Source organism: Polypterus senegalus, chromosome 1 (assembly GCF_016835505.1).
Source record: "Polypterus senegalus isolate Bchr_013 chromosome 1, ASM1683550v1, whole genome shotgun sequence".
NCBI classification, from domain to species: Eukaryota; Metazoa; Chordata; class Cladistia; order Polypteriformes; family Polypteridae; genus Polypterus; species Polypterus senegalus.
In genome coordinates this window covers 106311047-106328517 of record NC_053154.1, presented here as the reverse complement: position 1 = coordinate 106328517, position 17471 = coordinate 106311047, and the positions used below count along the sequence as shown (strand labels likewise).

The following is a 17471-nucleotide window of genomic DNA, read 5'->3' as shown; positions in this document are numbered from 1 at the left end:
ACAGTTCACAGCATGCGTCATTGTGTACATTTTGATTGTCTAAGATTGGAGAAAAAAATGTATTCAAGTGGATTGGATAAATCAACATTTTATAAAGAGCCACTAGACACAGATTGTGTTAGACATTTTGTGATGTTGATTTCTCATAGTGGTAAGATTCAGTGAAAAGTCAAATGTGACAAAATCCGTCACAAGGTTAAGAAAAATGCATTATCAAAAGGAAATATAGGGTGTAGATGTACTCATCATAAACTGTATGAGTGGGGGTTGTAGAACTTATTTACAAAAAATTTAACTCCTTTTTATTTTTAGAGCCTAATTCTTAAGGCACATTATGCTTGTGAAGCCTGCTTTATATTTTCAGACCTGTGTGCGAGAACAGGCCTGCTTTTAATTTTTGTGAGTATTGCAATCAAAAATCCTAATGATTCTAGGACTTGAAGATGTATGCCAAAAGGAGAGATTAAAAAAGTTAAATGTTTTTACTTTAAGCAATCTGAAAGAAATAAAAATTGACCAGCTAGAAGTCTCAAGGTGCCTATTATTTGCTTTTAAATGTGGCTGGCAGATGGCTTATAAGTAGCTTATTAATGTGAGATTAATAAATGTGAGCCTCCTACATTCTTAGTCATCCTCTGAATTTATGGTGCTGTCACCTTTTAAGAGTGGAGCATTGTTGGAAGGGTTACGTTTCAGTTTTGGTTTTGCATCTGACCGGAGTAGCACAAATTATACAACCTTTAAACTGAGTTTGGAAAGCAGTTTGCTTTCCTTTTGTTCCCATCTTAAGTGGAAGCAGCTTTTAGTAACAGAAGAATGATAACATCCAAAATACCCTCTCTGGGAGCCAATCAACATTGTGTGTATTACAGTTTAGGGATGAAGGATGAAGCAAAGTTTTTTATTGGGACTCTGCAAATTGCACCATGGGGTTAAGTAAAGCAAATGGTTTGTGAAGAGTCTCAAAGGTGTGTGGTCTCACTTTTAGTCAGGCTTCATTGAGAGAACTTCTTGGTTTCATTTAATTGTGTGTAGAACATTAAATGTTTGGCAGTAAGATCAGATCAGAACTGCAAATTAAGCTAATCTAGTGTTTTACATACCAGAACAGAATTGAAGAAGAAACATAAGGACAAGACTGTGGGTAAACCTAACAACATTTATATAACACATTTTCATACAACATGCTAGCTCAAAGTGCTTTACAAGATGACAAAGAGAAAGTTACAAGAAAAGAAACGATTAAAATTAGGGAATAATATTAAACAATTAAGTAAAAACAGCAACAGAGGACAGGAAAAAAAACAAAAAAAAAAAACTCCAAAACAATCTGCAGGTGTTCCAGTCCCAAAAGATCACCCAGCCCTTCGCTGGGCATTCTACCTAACATAAATGTTCTTGTATCAAACTTCTTAGTTTTCATGCTTCACGTGATTGGAATTTGATGAAGTTGGTCTTGTGGACAGCTGATATGCCCGTCTTCATTTACACCCCAAAAGAAATGGGAGTAACAGCAGAGAATAGTGGGGTTTATTACAGATTGTGGATCCCTGAATAATATGGCAATTCTATGCCCATACACTCTATTAGGAATACAAAAAAAATGTAGCTACAAAAAGCCATATTAAAATGTTTTCTTAGCAATTTAAAAAAAAAAAAAATTCCACAGTATTACTCTGACAAATATCTAAAGGTAAAGTATTCTAAATTTTAGGTGCACTAAAAACAAAAGCGTGAATTTTTCAGCATCTTGTAAAATTAGAATAGGTCTAACTTTTGCTGTATTCCTTAAGTGAAAAAATGCAGTCCACATAATCTGGGTAATATACAATTTAAAGTTTAGATCAGAGTCAATGACTATCCTTAATATCTTTCCCTTCGTCTTGATTTTTAAACCTAAGGGATCAAGTTTATTTCTAATGCCCTCGATATATTCATGTTTACCAGTCATTAAGATTTCTGTTTTTCCCTTGTATAGACTGAGAAAGTTATTACTCATCAATTTGGAAATGACACATACCTTTGAGATCACCTACCACGTGTCAGTTTTATTTACATTTATACCAAGTGAAATCTCTGGCCTTACCTACCAGAAATACGGTAACTACTTTAATTAAAAAAAAAAACAAAAAAAAAACACAATTAAATGTTCACGTTAACCTACAGATATGCATGTCTGAACTTTTTTTCATTATTTTGTACTACTGTATCCTGATGATATGGAGCGCTTAGGCAGGTTTTTATAAAGAATGGATATTTTGTGTGCGAGCATTAAATACATTAATAGCAGTAATACTGTTAGGTGTGCAGTACCATGTGAAAACACATGTGAACAGTAAACTTGAAATGAAAGGTCCATATTTTTATTTCTTCCCCAAGGGATATTAATTTGCAAATTTTGGGACATTTGAATTGTATGCAGTATTATTTATTAATACAGTACTGCAGTATTGGAATAAAAAAATAAAAGCATCACATATCTAATTTTCAAGATGGAAGCAGGAACCTATCTCAGTATCAAGCATAAGGCAGAAACAACCCTTGGACATGGTGCCATTCATTACAGGGTAAACACACTCGCACACAATACAGCCAAATTAGCAATGTCATTTTTTTTGGACTGTAAGAGGAAACCACACCACCATGCCACCCACATATTTTAGGCAAATTAGTTGTGCTACCTACTTTCCCTGTTATTTGATGACATTGCATACTTTCTGTCAGTTCAGTTCATTATATGTCCTGCTTATTTAGTCTATTCTAGCAGCATTGAGTGCAAAATAGGAGACAAACCTAGTCTGCAAGCACCACAGTGGCATAGTGCTGTAAATGTGCATGTGCTCTTCCCTTTCAAACTCTGTGCAAGAGACACTGACCAGGCTGCCTTCCTCAACTACTACATACCCCTGCTAAGTACAGGAATCTCTCATGCCACCTGCTGTGAATATGAGTGCCTGACAGCTTTCTTGTGAATTGTGCAAGATTTTCAAAAAAGTGTCTGCTATAGTTTGGCACTTTGAGGAAATATCTGCAAATGGTTGGAGCCAATCAGTGATGTTTCCAGCCAGTCAGTGATAGATAATATTATTGACCATTGGCCCAGCCCTGTAGTCCAGTCACTTAAAAGTATGAATAAGAGCTTTAGCAGAATGATAGTCTAAATAGGGTTGAATATGCTAAATGTTTCTAAATGGAAAATAAGTAGATCAGCACACTGATTTCTTATGAACTTGGAACTAAGTTTTAGAATTAAACATAGCACAGGATTTGGAAACCAACCCTAAATGTGTTATTTTGAACTAAATAATGTATAGAATTAAAATTAGTTTTAGTTGCAGTATACATTACACTATTCTTTACATTTCATGTGGTCTACATACCTAGTGTTGTTATTGGCTTCAAAACCCAACTAATGACACATTTAGTGTTTGCTGATTATTTATTTATTTTAAACTCATTTAAACATCTCTTTGATTATGCACTAATATAGCATCACAAGATTTGTCTCATACTTCAGATATGAACAAAGTCACATGAATGTCTGGCTATAATGGAGGTTTTGGAGCACTAAGTAAATTTTATTTTAAAGTTAGCCTGTGGGCTAGTCATAGCTATAAAAATAGGCAGACATGATTATTTTTTTCTTCAGGTCCATTGCAGTAAGGATAGAATCCAGAAGAGAATTCTATTTCGAAAATGAATGGATTGTTGGACAGACAAGTACAGCCATACCCCATATATTCAAAGGATGAATGCAAATTTAATGTATCGTTTCTGACTATGTTGCTGCAGGTTAAAATGATTTGGAATCATCACTGACTGGTCACATCATCATGCTCTGATGGCATTCAGAAATTATTTATTTTTATTTCTAAATTAATTTTACAGTGGGATAAAATAGTAGTAACGAAACCTTTTGCATAGAATGAGTAATGGGATTGTTCTGCTTCATTAGATGATGTAGATTTCTTCAATAATTGGCACAATTTCAGCAATTCTGCACTGAAATTCGAGCCCAAGAAGTCTGTCTATTCTGTATTAGTAGGCTAATAGTTCTGAGAACTAGGGGTTACCTTTAAATGTTATCTCCCCTTTGAAAGGTGGAACAGCCCCCCAACAGTGTAAAGAGCATTGACTTTTTTCTGCAAGTAGCTGAAATGTCTAATTAAATTTACCACAAAAAACAAGAAGTCCTTTGCTGCAAAACCACAAGTCCAGGATGTGAAGTTGGATCAGGTTCAGCTCCAACTGCTACAGTCAGCCATCATTTAACTAATGTGAAAGAGAAATAGCTTTAGATTTATTCTGTTTTACATACTAGATATTATTTAGTTATGCACAAAATAGTATTGCACCCAAGATTCCCCCTGCCTCATCTACCATGCAGTTTAGGGCTTCCATAAAAGCAGTCTAAATAGAGACAGAAAATGAAGTAATTGACTGTCAAAGACATGAGAGACATTTTATGACCTGTGGTATTTCATTTGATTATGCAGCAATATGGTTTTAAAAACTGTTTTAAATGGCTGGGAAACCCAGGAATAGACAAAAACTTTCTGTAAATATCCTCAGTATAAATTCAAGCAGCTTCCAAATGTAAATGAAGGAGAACGTAAAAGAAATTGACTTTCACTCAGTTGCGGTCAGCATATGCTCCTCGGTCATTGCACCACAAGTTAAGCTAGCCACGCAACTGCCTCGCAATCTGCATTGTTAGATTTAATTGCAAGATGTGCATCATCCTCACTCACGTGGAAATGGTTTGCCTTTGAAAAGACTGATGTTGCTTAAAAGGCGCCAATCTGCAAACTATGTCAGAAATCGTTTGCCATTAAAGACAGCTTGACAACTAACTTGTTTCAACATTTGCAAAGTGAAACTGATCTAGTACAGAGCTCTATAGGTGTTTGGCAAAAAAAAAAAAACAGTTTAATTGAAGTATTAATCTGTTCAAACAGATTATTTTTATTTCTGTAAGAAGCATGTGTCTTTTGGGCACGTTTTTATTTTGCAAGCTGTCTTGCTTTGGGGATCCGCGACATATTTTTCTTACATTATTTAAAACACTTGCACAGAAACGCAACTCCTCACCCAGGTTCATCTGCCCATATGGCTGCACAAGTTGGAGTAGGTGATAACACAAGGGAGGGAGTGCCAAAAAAGTCTTAGCAGCTTAAAAAAAAAAAAACAAAAAAAAAAAACAGGAATTCAGAGAAGGCAACTCTCTGCACATTGCCATTGAAAAAGAAATCAAGAGGTTCTTGATACCTGAGGTGAACTTCAATGTAAATCCACCTGAGTGGTGGAAAACCTGAGAAGTACATTACCCCAAATTGTGGAAACTTGCAAAAAACTTCCTGTGCATCCTTGCCTCAAGCTGTCCTTCTGGGAGAGCTTTCAGCACAGGAGGAAATGTTGTAACATTTACAGTAACTGTGCTGCTCTGAAGCCAGATGCTGTGAACAGACTGGTGTTTTTGTCATCTGTGAACAGAGTGGTATTTTTATAACACAACTTGAAGTTTCCTCAGTAGAATTTTAGTTTTATTTTTTCTGATGTGTTTGTGCAATATTGGGCAGAACTTGAAATTAGTAATTTGTATAAATTTTTTTTTTTTTTAGTACCTTTTTGCAATATGTGACAGAACTTGTTTACAAATACTACACATAGGGCTGGACGATTTTGCCTAAAAAAAAAAAAAATCTTCCGATTTTTAAAGAAAAATTCGAGATTCGATTTTCGATTTTTTTTTTTCCCAATGCACTTAAAAAAATGGCTGCAGACATCAGATATAGTGTCAAAAGTGCAACTTTATTGCTATGATTGTCCTCAAGAGTTAAAATGCGTAGAATCCCAAAACAAAAAGTAAATGAGGCTATGTCATTCAACAATTTCAAGCTTTAGCCCAGGTTTAAGCAAAAGTGCAACAGCTTCACAGTAGCTTAAATTTTCTGTTCAAGAAATCAGATAATTACAAATGTTGTAACATATAACATTTCAATTAAAAAAAATAAACTCTTCTCAGTATAGTGTGAATATAAAAAATGAAACATGCCTGTGGCAGACATATAGCCTGCTCAAAGAATGAACAATTGTAAACTTTTATCTATAACAACAAAACACGTGCTTGTTAGATCTCTGAAACATTGTGCATGCTCATTCTAAACATTTTTTGCAAGAAAGATGAGCCTGTCCACAACCTCTGGCTTAAGGCAGGCCCGGTTGCAGGTAACTATTCCCCCACCCACACTAAATACCCTTCTGAGGGGGCACTAGTGGCTGGAATAGAAAGATATTTTTTAGCCAGTAAGCTTAGCCTTGGAAAGTTGGGCTGATGCAGCTTCCACCATTCAAGAGGATCTGTGTCTGGCTCTATGTCTGGAATAAGGAAATACGTTGCAAGCTCAGTCTCAATTTTTGTTTTCTCAGATTGTGGGTGTGGCGTGGTGGATGGTGCACTGTTTTTAAAGAAGGCACCCAGAGTCATTTTCTTTTTGGTGGGGTGTTCTCTTGAACAGCTGAGGGACCAGCTTCCTCTGTGGTAGAGTTGCAGAGAGCAGAGATCTCAGACACCGCTCTTTTTTTGACAACTTCCAGTTTGCTTGCATCAATGTAGGTTGTACGGAACCTCGGGTCTAAAAGTGTGGCCATGTCCAAAAGTTCCTCTTTCTCCAAATCGCAGTATTTACTTTCGAGGTAACGCATGATGTTAGCTTTGATTGTTTTTGTTAGCTCCAAATCTTCCTCCTCTGGCAGGAGGAGACTTGTTTTAAACAAATGCAGCACTGGTTTGATGCATGACACACTGACATATGATTCCCCTGACTGTGCATCAGTGAAGTCCTGGAGAGGTTTTACTGCTTTGTTGGTGGCTTCTAATACTTCCAAATCTTGCCACGTGGGAACAAGATGACGCGTTTTCTTGTCCGCACCCAGGACACGAGTTATTGCCTTCTCTTGCTCAAGAAAGCACTCAAATCATCTTTTGACAAGACCCCCAACGTGTTGGGGATTCTGAGATCAAAAGATGCTGGGGAAGTCCAAGCTTAGCCTGCACCTCTGTCATGTCTCGCCTTTTTTCCCAGCTGTAGGAGAAGGCTGATACAGCTTTTTTGCAGACCCCTATGGCCCAATTGATCCTTGGATCCTTCACACCATTCTCTGTAATAAATGTGAAACGATATTTAGTATATTTTTTGTCACTCCAAGCTTAAACTATATATTTGATTATGTGAGTTTTCAAAATTGTTTTGTACTTTTATCACAATTTTAATAGCTGTAACACAGTTTAATACATTATGTATAATGAATGCAGATTAAGGAAAAGTCAGGTTTATTTATGTAACCCAGTCTATGTGTGTAAACCAGTTGAAATATATACCATGATCTGGCTATTAAATTATAAGCAAACAGTACTTTACAATGTGCAAGTATGTGCACCTATTTATTCTTACACCAACTCTTACCTATAGCGTTGTGGAGTCTGTGGCCAAAACACTGCAAGCTGGGCCAGTTGTTGTTGTTCTTAAGGGCTTTTATGATGTTGGTGCCACTATCAGTTGTCATGCAGACGAGTCGTTCCTCCGAAAGTCCCCAGGAGCTGAGAGCGTCTTTTAAGCCATGGACAATTATGTCACCAGTGTGGTTGTCTGGGAAATACGTTGTCTGAAGGCAGATGCTGCCTACTAAACCAACTAGTGTTGATGTAGTGAACTGTCAGACTCAGATATGGCTGCATCGTCTGGCTGGACCACAGGTCCGTTGTGGCTGAGTAAAACTGCATCTCCTCCAGCTCACTGCGGATCTTTTCCTGAATTTTATTGTACAGGTGAGGCAGCACTAAATCGGCGAAATACTTGCGACTGGGGACAACGTACCTCACATCTAATACTTTCAGCATGTGATTAAAGCCTCGCTTTTCGACAGAATAACTTGGCAGCATATCTGTGGCAATATAAAACGTGATCGCCTCTGTAATCGCTTTTCATCGCACTCCGTTCTTATCATAAGGTACACAGTTTGTAAAGCTCTCTGGAAGTGTATTTTGCTTTTTAGCAGGAGTGCTAGAGGAGCCGTTTTCGCTACGGAGTCGGCTGCACTTCTCCCATTCTTCGGGATGTTTATTCCTCAGGTGCTGGAAAAGATTTGTTGTACTGCTGCTTCCAGTAGCAACAGCCTTGAAACATATTTTGCAGCCAGGCTTCTTCTGTGTTTCGTCTGCTGCATCAAAACCAAACCAGTTCCAAATTACGGAATTACCTGTGCCTTTCTTTGGAAGTAGTTCTCTGCTACACGCTGCCATGTTGTTTTGACTGTGTTAGGCGGGCGGGGGCTGGCTCATATCGCCACGGTAACCAACAAGGACGAAACGGAAAAGTCCGAAAAAACTATTGTGGCAAAAAACTCGAGTTTGCAAAATAAAAATCGCTTTAAACTACAAAATCGATAAATCGATGAAATCGATTTTTTGCCCAGCCCTAACTACACAGGAAAAGACTATAGTATTTGATAGAACTTTGGATTTTTACATTATTGTGCAGTATGTTAGATTTTTGTTTTTGCTTGTACAGTATGCTGCACAATTCACCTTACAGTAGAGCAGTTTATCGATAGTGTTATATTCATGCCCTGTATTTCAATTATGATTACTATTTTATTCCATTTGGATTCATATCTTGTTTACATTAAGGGTAAGTGTCAGTTTAAAATGCTGTCATTATAGTTTAGTTAGTCTTAGTGCAAATTTTTGTGTAAATCTGTTTGATCGTGGTAATACTTTGATTGGTGATTTTAATGTTTTTGCATTGGTTTAATTTAGTTTTAAGTAAATAAATAAAACCTGTTTTCCTTAACTATTGTTTCTATTAATCTCATTCGTAACCTATAATTAATATGCTATTATCAAGACCAAACCAGATCAGTAAGATGTTTACAAACCCATTTTTAATGGATGCAAAATATCATCCAAGTATCGTTATTGTCAAAGTCCCGTAAATTATATAATTGTTTGCCAATATCGCACACCCTAAAGTATTGCCTGTCTTTGTGGTGTCATGCTTTTGACACAATTTGCACTGCACGCTACTCTGCTTTTTGTCGGGTTTAAATAGCCAAAGTATCTCCACACTACCAAATTCCTTTGACTATTCTTTTCAACGATGTCTTCGTCTTTTAAGCCGTGGGCTGTGTCCATTGGGGTGTCTTCTTTGGTAACACTTTTTTTTTTATTTATTTATATACAGTGTATTTTTTGTAACTTCATTCCAGCCACACAATTTGTTTGGCACGGCGCTATTCTTATTAGCATTGGCTTTTCTTATTTTCTGTTAAGACATGGTAAAGAGAAAATTAATAGAACTCATTACATCCAGGTTTTAACTTTTCCTCAATAGAAACATATTTTGCGATAATTATCTTTATTGTTTTATCACTCATCCCTAGCTGCAACAAATGCATATGATTTTGGGAAACCACTGTTCATAGCATGCTTCATTGTGTACATTTTGATTGTCTGAGATGATTGGAGAAAAAAATGTAATTGATTGGATAAATCAATATTTTATAAAGAGCTTCTTCCCCCCAAAAGGCACTGGTGCTGGCCAGTTACAGTACTCTGCTATATTTCTACCAGCCGGCACTTTTTTTGGTCCCATCCTCTTACTATAACAAGCACTCCTTCTTAGTGTCATGTTTACCCTGAAAAAATATTTTTTCAACAATAAAAAACAATGTTATTATGTGTAACAGAAATATGTAAATACCAAAATATCAATATAAAATAGTAGGAAAGGTATGTTTAGTGACCACTGTTGTACTAATACAGATTTAAAACATCCTTCATGTGATATGTTTTGAGATTGTCACCAATGCACAGCCTGATGTTGCAATCGGGCCATAAGCATGTTTCTTTGCATGATTTTTAAATATTGTTTCTGTTGAATGAGCACAAGAAGTTAAAATGTAAATGCCTGAACTGCGTGATTGACATGCTCTTTGAGTTAGTATACACTACCACAGTGCAAGACTTAGTAAGTTTCACATTTACCCTAACACAAATAACATTTGCTACTTTGTGAACTGTGCTTAGGGGGATAACTTTTATCTTGTCTTTCAACTCAATTGCAAACATTTAGTCTTTTTGCCATGCAGTTACAGCACCTCACTGCATTGTTATGCAACTGAAGTCACCAGGAAGATCACAGTGTTTCGGTTGTACAATGCTGTATGCATTGGTTTCACTGTCTGTGACCAGTTTTACATTGCCAGCTCTTATCACTTGATTCAAGTAGTGGTAATGTTTCGTTTTTTTGGGTTTTTTTTTTTACTATCTTTATGGTTTTTTGTTCGCCACTGTGTTTTTTGTTGAAACTCTACTTATGAATTATGATGAGTTGCCATATATTTATCATAAAGTTGCCGAACCCATAGAAATATTAGATTTTTTTGCAGTAAGATGTTGTTTCATCCAATAGATAGCAGAAGAATACTATCCCTGGAGTTATTTGGGCTTTACACTGCAAAGTGGATCATTACATGTCACCCCGAATCTGAATGGGAACCCATATCTACATAGAATTCCAGGCCCAAGTCGCACTTGGGGTTAGTGACAAAGGAGGTTAAAGAAATTCTCATCATTTTTCAAGTGAATAGTTTTATTGAAAACTGTTTTACTGAAAACCTTTTTATTGAAAAGTGTTGGTTTCTTCTTTTTAATTATTGTTTCCTCTGAAATTCTGAATCTAATCCCTTTCACAGATCATTCAGTCCTTTCTCAGTGGGATGAACCCTTCTCAGTTTTCTGCAGCTGAGTCCTTTCTTCTGGATGCACCTATTACTGTAGAAGAATTCTCAACTGCTCACCCCTCTACAAAGACCAGTAAGTCTTCAGAACTAGATGTGCTTCCTTCAAAATGTATTCAGTCTTCTTGCATCGAGTTGTTGAATCCCTCATAGAAATTTTACAGTTTTCCGTGTCTTACAGGGGCTCGGACTGTGGGCAGCTTGTAATGGCTATGAAGGCAATTAGCAACAAAGGGCAGTAATCTCTTGGGGCAGAAATTAGTTCTAAGGCTTCATGGTGGCATGATGTTCAGAACAAACGTTTATCTCTAAAGGCTGTAGAAGTTCACAGCAGTGAAGAATACCTTGCATGATGCAATAACAAAATCATTGTCACTTTATCCAGTGTGGATGCTGGCTTCTTCAGAATTCAGCCCTTTTAAATATGTTTTCATTCAGTAACCTGTAAAAAATCCTTTTAATACCCCTTAGTGAAAAGAGAAATACAATTTAAAATGATTTTTTAGCTTGAATTCCATTTTTTTTGCTTACAGTCAGTTGAAAAGGCCCATTTTGAGAACTGAGAATTTCTTTAAAGGGTCTTTTTTTCCTGCAGAATTTTGCCAGTAAGCAGAAATCCTGATTGAGAAAAGCAAATGTCTTGTAAAATGGTCATCTTTATTTCAAGAGCATAGAGTGTTCTTTCACACTGTTGATGGGCCTCTTCTTTTTATACTGTTTTAGCATCCTTCAGTACAAACATAGCCAAATGGGTAATAAAAGTTTGTTTGGTTAGAAAACCTCTAGGAACATTTTGACCACATGCCAAATTTATACTTTTAGAATTATCAGTGTTCACAGTACATAATAATGCATTGAAACCATCACACCTATTACAAAATTAGCTAGTGGTTCAACATGTTTGATTATTATCATTGATTATCATTGGTGTAGTGCTGATCATAGAAGCAAGGCACCTGCTTCTTGATATTTTTGTAACTCTTACCTCAGCAACCAGCCAATGCATAAATTGTCACCAAAATGCCCATGTTCAGAGACTATAGCAAAATCCAAAACATTGTACTTATTGCCAGTATGCTCACAGCCAACAGAATGCCACTAAACCTTTATTGCAACAAGCACCTTCAAAGTGTGAATTTGGCTGAATTTGATACAAGTTAAAGTCACATTACCACAGTTGAAAATTGCCACATATTTCTAACTGCATATTTTAGTAGGTGTGGTGTTAAATCTGCCATCTGTTATATAAAATGTCTTTTAGGTACAGTTCTAAAAATGTAAATTTATGACATTTTGAATTAAAAGACATAGGGCAAGATTGAATCTCTTGATATTTGTGTGTTTGTGGTTTTGCACTAGGGTGGGCGATATTAACAAAAATTGGTATTTTTGGGATTTTGTCAGTAACAATGAGTAGATGATATTTTTCATCCTTCAAAAATCTGTTTTTAGAAGTCTTGTATTATACTAGCTGACTGTTGTTAATAGGATATTAACTGTTGCTTACTGATGATATAAATGGGGAAAAAACATTTAAGGAAAACAGGTTTTTAGTTACAGAAGCATTCAAGCAAAAACAATCCGAAAACCTCAAAATCACCACTGTAAGTATTTTTAAGGTGAAACAGTACAAATATAGGTAAAGCATTTCAAAGTGGCCTTCAGAATGTATTTTGTAAAAATGTTCATAAACAAAAACTATTATAATGAGAGCAATAGACACTTCCCTTTAATGAAAAAAGACCTGAATCAAAGGGAAATAAAATATTAATCATAATTGAACTACAGAGCATGTATAAACATTCAAGTGCTCTGCTTTAAGGTTAATTGTGCAGCATATAAACAAGAACAAAAATCAAACCTGCTGTTTATATGCTGCACAATTAACCTTGACGTTCTGTCAATTACTGCACAAGAAAAAAAAAATTCTAGCATTTAAAGTGCTTGCATGGTAGTCTATCTCTATACTAGGCCACATATAGACTTGCTGTGTCAGACATAAATACGTCTGGAGACAACCATGAGTGGTGGGAACAATTGGATGGCTCACAAAGTGTCATATTTTTTTTCAACAATCCAATGCCTCACGAAAGTGGTACTCAAGTGCGTGCAGTGATTTTGAACTGCACAAAGAGCAAAGCTGCTTTCATTAATTTGATCCACCAGAGAGCAAGCTTCTGACTACGATAAACTGCTATATTTGTAACAGTATGAATTACTAAATATGTATTCTATGTACACAACGTGTTAAACCCTTTAAAAGGAGGTGAAAAGACTGCCATTAGGAGAGTTGATAATGATGGGCCACAAGAGCTGAAGATTCCAGTACTCCAAACACACAGAATCTAAACAAATGACTAAAATTAATATTGCTGTCTAGTTGAAAATGCAAATCTGCCATGCCAGAATAGCTGCAGTGTTTTAACACAGTATATCCGTAGACCAGAATGCTTATCTAGACACTTTGCTATTATGACTAGGGATGTAATGGTACAGAAAGGTTACGGTTGAGTTCACACTATGGTTTTGACATCAAGGTTTGGTACAATGAGATTCAAGCAACAACAAAAAAAAAAAAAATAGCATAAGGATAGGTTTCTTTTTGTTTATTTTGAACGGACGGTATTAAAAGTTACTATCCACTAACCTCTGAGGTAGTCTAGTTGATAGCCAGCAGCTGGTAATGTGTTAACCAGTAAACGCATAACACACACTGTTGCATATATATTTTTGTGGATGGCTGATAAAAAGCAAAGAGCAATAAGTTACAAACTGAAACATCTCTTGTATTATTAAAAGAAAACACCCTTACTAGTAGAGAGTGATTGGGATAGCAGGTATAGTCGGGTATCATTTTGCCAACTGCCAACTTTGGTTACTTCTTTATAACAATAAAGAACTAAAATGTTTTAATTTATTACACAGAGTAAACTGCAAACAAACTCTTACTGAACATACATCTTTGAAGAACTGGATTTTGTCATTTGCCACTCAGAGCTAATAACCTGGGCATTCACTATGAAATGGTAGCATGAGAGATCCATCCATCAGTTGTTAATGCTTCAGTGAGTGTAGTGGATAACTCCTGCTTGATCACCTCTTGTACATGCTGGTAAAGTGCAAGGACCATTGATTAGCTAATGTGCACATGGGATAGAATGTTGTAACCAGGCTTCAGCACTTTTAATAAATACTTGAAGCTGGGGTCTTCTACCGCTGCATATGGCCGCATACAGTTGTGCTTGAAAGTTTGTGAACCCTTTAGAATTTTCTATATTTCCACATAAATATGACCTAAAACATCGTCAGATTTTCACTCAAGTCCTAAAAGTAGATAAAGAGAAACCAGTTAAACAAATGAGACAAAAATATTATACTTGGTCATTTATTTATTGAGGAAAATGATTGAATATTACATATTTGTGAGTGGAAAAAATATGCAAACCTCTAAGATTAGCAGTTAGTTTGAAAGTGAAATTAGAGTCCGGTATTTTCAATCAATTGGATGACAATCAGGTGCGAGTGGGCACCCTGTGTTATTTAAAGAACAGGGATCTATCTAAGTCTGCTCTTCACAGCACATGTTTGTGGAAGTGTATCATGGCACGAACAAAGGAGATTTCTGAGGACCTTCAGAAAAAGAGTTGTTTGCTTATCAGGCTGGAAAAGGTTACAAAACCATCTCTAAAGAGTTTGGACTCCACCAATCCACAGTCGAGACAGATTGTGTACAAATGGAGGAAATTCAAGACAATTGTTACCCTCCCCAGGAGTGGCCGACCAACAAAGATCACTCCAAGAGCAAGGCGTGTAATAGTCAGCGAGGTCACAAAGGATCCCAGGGTAACTTCTAAGTAACTGAAGGCCTCTCTCACATTGGCTAATGTTCATGTTCATGAGTCCACGATCAGGAGAACACTAAACAACAATGGTGTGCATTGCAGGGTTGCAAGGAGAAAGTCGCTGCTCTCCAAAAAACAACAATAATAACTTTTATTTATATAGCACATTTTCTTACAAGTAATGTAGCTCAAAGTGCTTTACATGATGAGGAAAAGAGAAATAAAAGACAGAGTAGGAATTAGAATAAGACAACACTAATTAACATAGAATAAGAGTAAGGTCCGATGGCTAGGGAGGACAGAAAAAAGCAAAAAAAAAAAAAACTCCAGACGGCTGGAGAGAAAAAATAAAATCTGCAGGGGTTCCAGGCCACGAGACAGCCCAGCCCCCTCTGGGCATTCTACCTAACATAAATGAAGTATTGCTGCTCGTCTGCAGTTTGCTAAAGATCACGTGGACAAACCAGAAGGCTATTGGAAGAATGTTTTGTGGACAGATGATACCAAAATATAACTTTTTGGTTTAAATGAAAAGCGTTTTGTTTGGAGAAAGGAAAACACTGCATTCCAGCATAAGAACCTTATACCTTCTGTGATACATGGTGGTGGTAGTATCATTGTTTGGGCCTGTTGTGCTGCATCTGGGCCAGGACGGCTTGCCTTCATTGATGGAACAATGAATTCTGAATTATATCAGAGAATTCTAAAGGAAAATGTCAAGACATCTGTCCATGGACTAAATCACAAGCGAAGGTGGGTCATGCAGCAAGACAACGACCCTAAGCACTCAAGTTGTTCTATCAAAGAATGGTTAAAGAAGAATAAAGTTAATGTTTTGGAATGGCCAAGTCAAAGTCCTGACCTTAATCCAATTGAAATCTTGTGGAAGGATCTGAAGCGAGCAGTTAATGTCAGGAAACCCACCAACATCCCAGAGTTGAAGCTGTTTTGTACGGAGGAATGGGCTAAAATTTCTCCAAGCTGGTGTGCAGGAATGATCAAAAGTTACCGGAAATGTTTAGTTGCAGTTATTGCTGCAAAGAGGGGTATGTAATAGTCGATCATTTTCCTCGATGAATAAATGACCAAGTATAATATTTTTGTCTCATTTATTTAACTGGTTTCTCTTTATCTACTTTTAGGACTTGAGTGAAAATCTGATGATGTTTTAGGTCATATTTATGCAGAAATATAGAAAAATCTAAAGGGTTCACAAACTTTCAAGCACAACTGTAACTGATGAAATGTAAATGCCAATTGTTTTTGTATGCATTCACATCTAGAGGCTACATAAAAACACAGTCCTTGTGTTTTTATGCGATCTACCGCTTGCTCTCTATTGCTGTCATTAATCACTGGGAACCCAAAATGTTCCCACACAGCTAATTTAAAAAAGCAGGTGGATCTTCCAGCTCATCTATTACATTTACACTCTCCATAGCATAAATAATTTTGCGAGATGCCAATCAGCTTATGGCTAAACGTGATAAGGGCTTACAGTTTAAAGTTTCCATTTGGAGCTCACGCTTGTAAATTTGATTCCGAATTATGTTAATCTTGCACATTCATCATGTGTTCTTCATTATGAATACATGTACTGAACCCTAACACAGGTACCATGATGGTTTGGTACGAATACAAAGTACCGTTACAGTCCTAGTGATGCAATAGTCAGTATGCCAGAAAGGTATAGTAGCAGATTGAAGCACTTCGCAAATGTCTCTTCTCTCACAGTGCTCATTAAAATGCACTAATTCATTAAAGTTTCATTTACATTGTACCAGGCTCCTGTACTGATAACAAGAATTTTAGTTTTTTTCTTTCTCTTAGCATCAAGTCTTTTGTTTAGTTTGTTTTGCTATGTCCCTGAAACAAGAGTGGTTTAAACTTCATGGGCTTGAAGAATTGGGGGCGGAAGTTTATGATGAAACCCTGTGTATGTAGCTTTTGTACTGTAGGATTTTGCCACAGTTCACTATAAACATTTTAATGGGTTGTCCCCAGATGAGTATTCAGAATGCATCTAACTCTGTGAGACTAAGCTGCATGATGTAGTGAATGTGTGGACTCTCAAGACGTGTGTTTTTTTGTATATATATATATATATATATATATATATATATATATATATATATATATATATGTATATATATATATATATATATATATATATATATATATATATATAAGTGAGTGTCATACTTGATAATATCCGCTCACAAATCACTAAAGCAACAAATAAGATGTTTTTGTAGAAGATGCATATCACACACCCTTATTTTGCACATATTTCTCATATTTTAAAACACAAAGTTGCTCTATTTTTCATGTCTTTTTTTCCTGCAACAGTATGTTTGCCTAATTAATAATCCCGAGTTACCTGGAATTTTTTTACAAAAGTGTAAATGCTTCTTTTTTTCTTTTATGTAAAGAATTAGTTTGCAGCTGTGATAGTTTCTGAAATAAGATTCTGTTTAGAATTTTTGGACTTCCATTCTGCAAATTTTATTGGTGTTGGATACTGATCAACTGTACTACATACTGACACACTGAAGACTAAATGCCCTTGATTGGCTTATGGCAAGTTTCTAGAAGTTCAGTCCTTGATGGCTGGATTTTGTGCAGGCTTTGTTCCAGTCTAGTTTCTTAATTAAGAGTCCTAACTTGTTTTTAACTCGGTTGTTTCTATTCTTCCAAGCAATTCTTAGATTATAGATTTTTCTTTTTCTTTAAGGGTATCATGCATGTGACTTGTTACCACAGAACAGATTTGTAAATTTTCTTTTTATCTTCCTTTTTCCTCATATTTTCTTCAAAGACAACCTCATG

The 17471-nt window shown here is 36.2% G+C and overlaps 1 protein-coding gene across 2 annotated transcripts in view; it reads left to right on the top strand.

The window, feature by feature from the left end:
• LOC120530858 (calcium-binding protein 39) overlaps positions 1–17471 on the top strand; it is an 81570-nt gene that overhangs the window by 20254 nt on the left and 43845 nt on the right. For both annotated transcript variants that reach the window (XM_039755552.1, XM_039755561.1), the window contains exon 2: positions 10756–10876. The gene's annotated coding sequence lies outside the window, so the exon portion shown is untranslated. The remainder of the gene's footprint in view (positions 1–10755; positions 10877–17471) is intronic.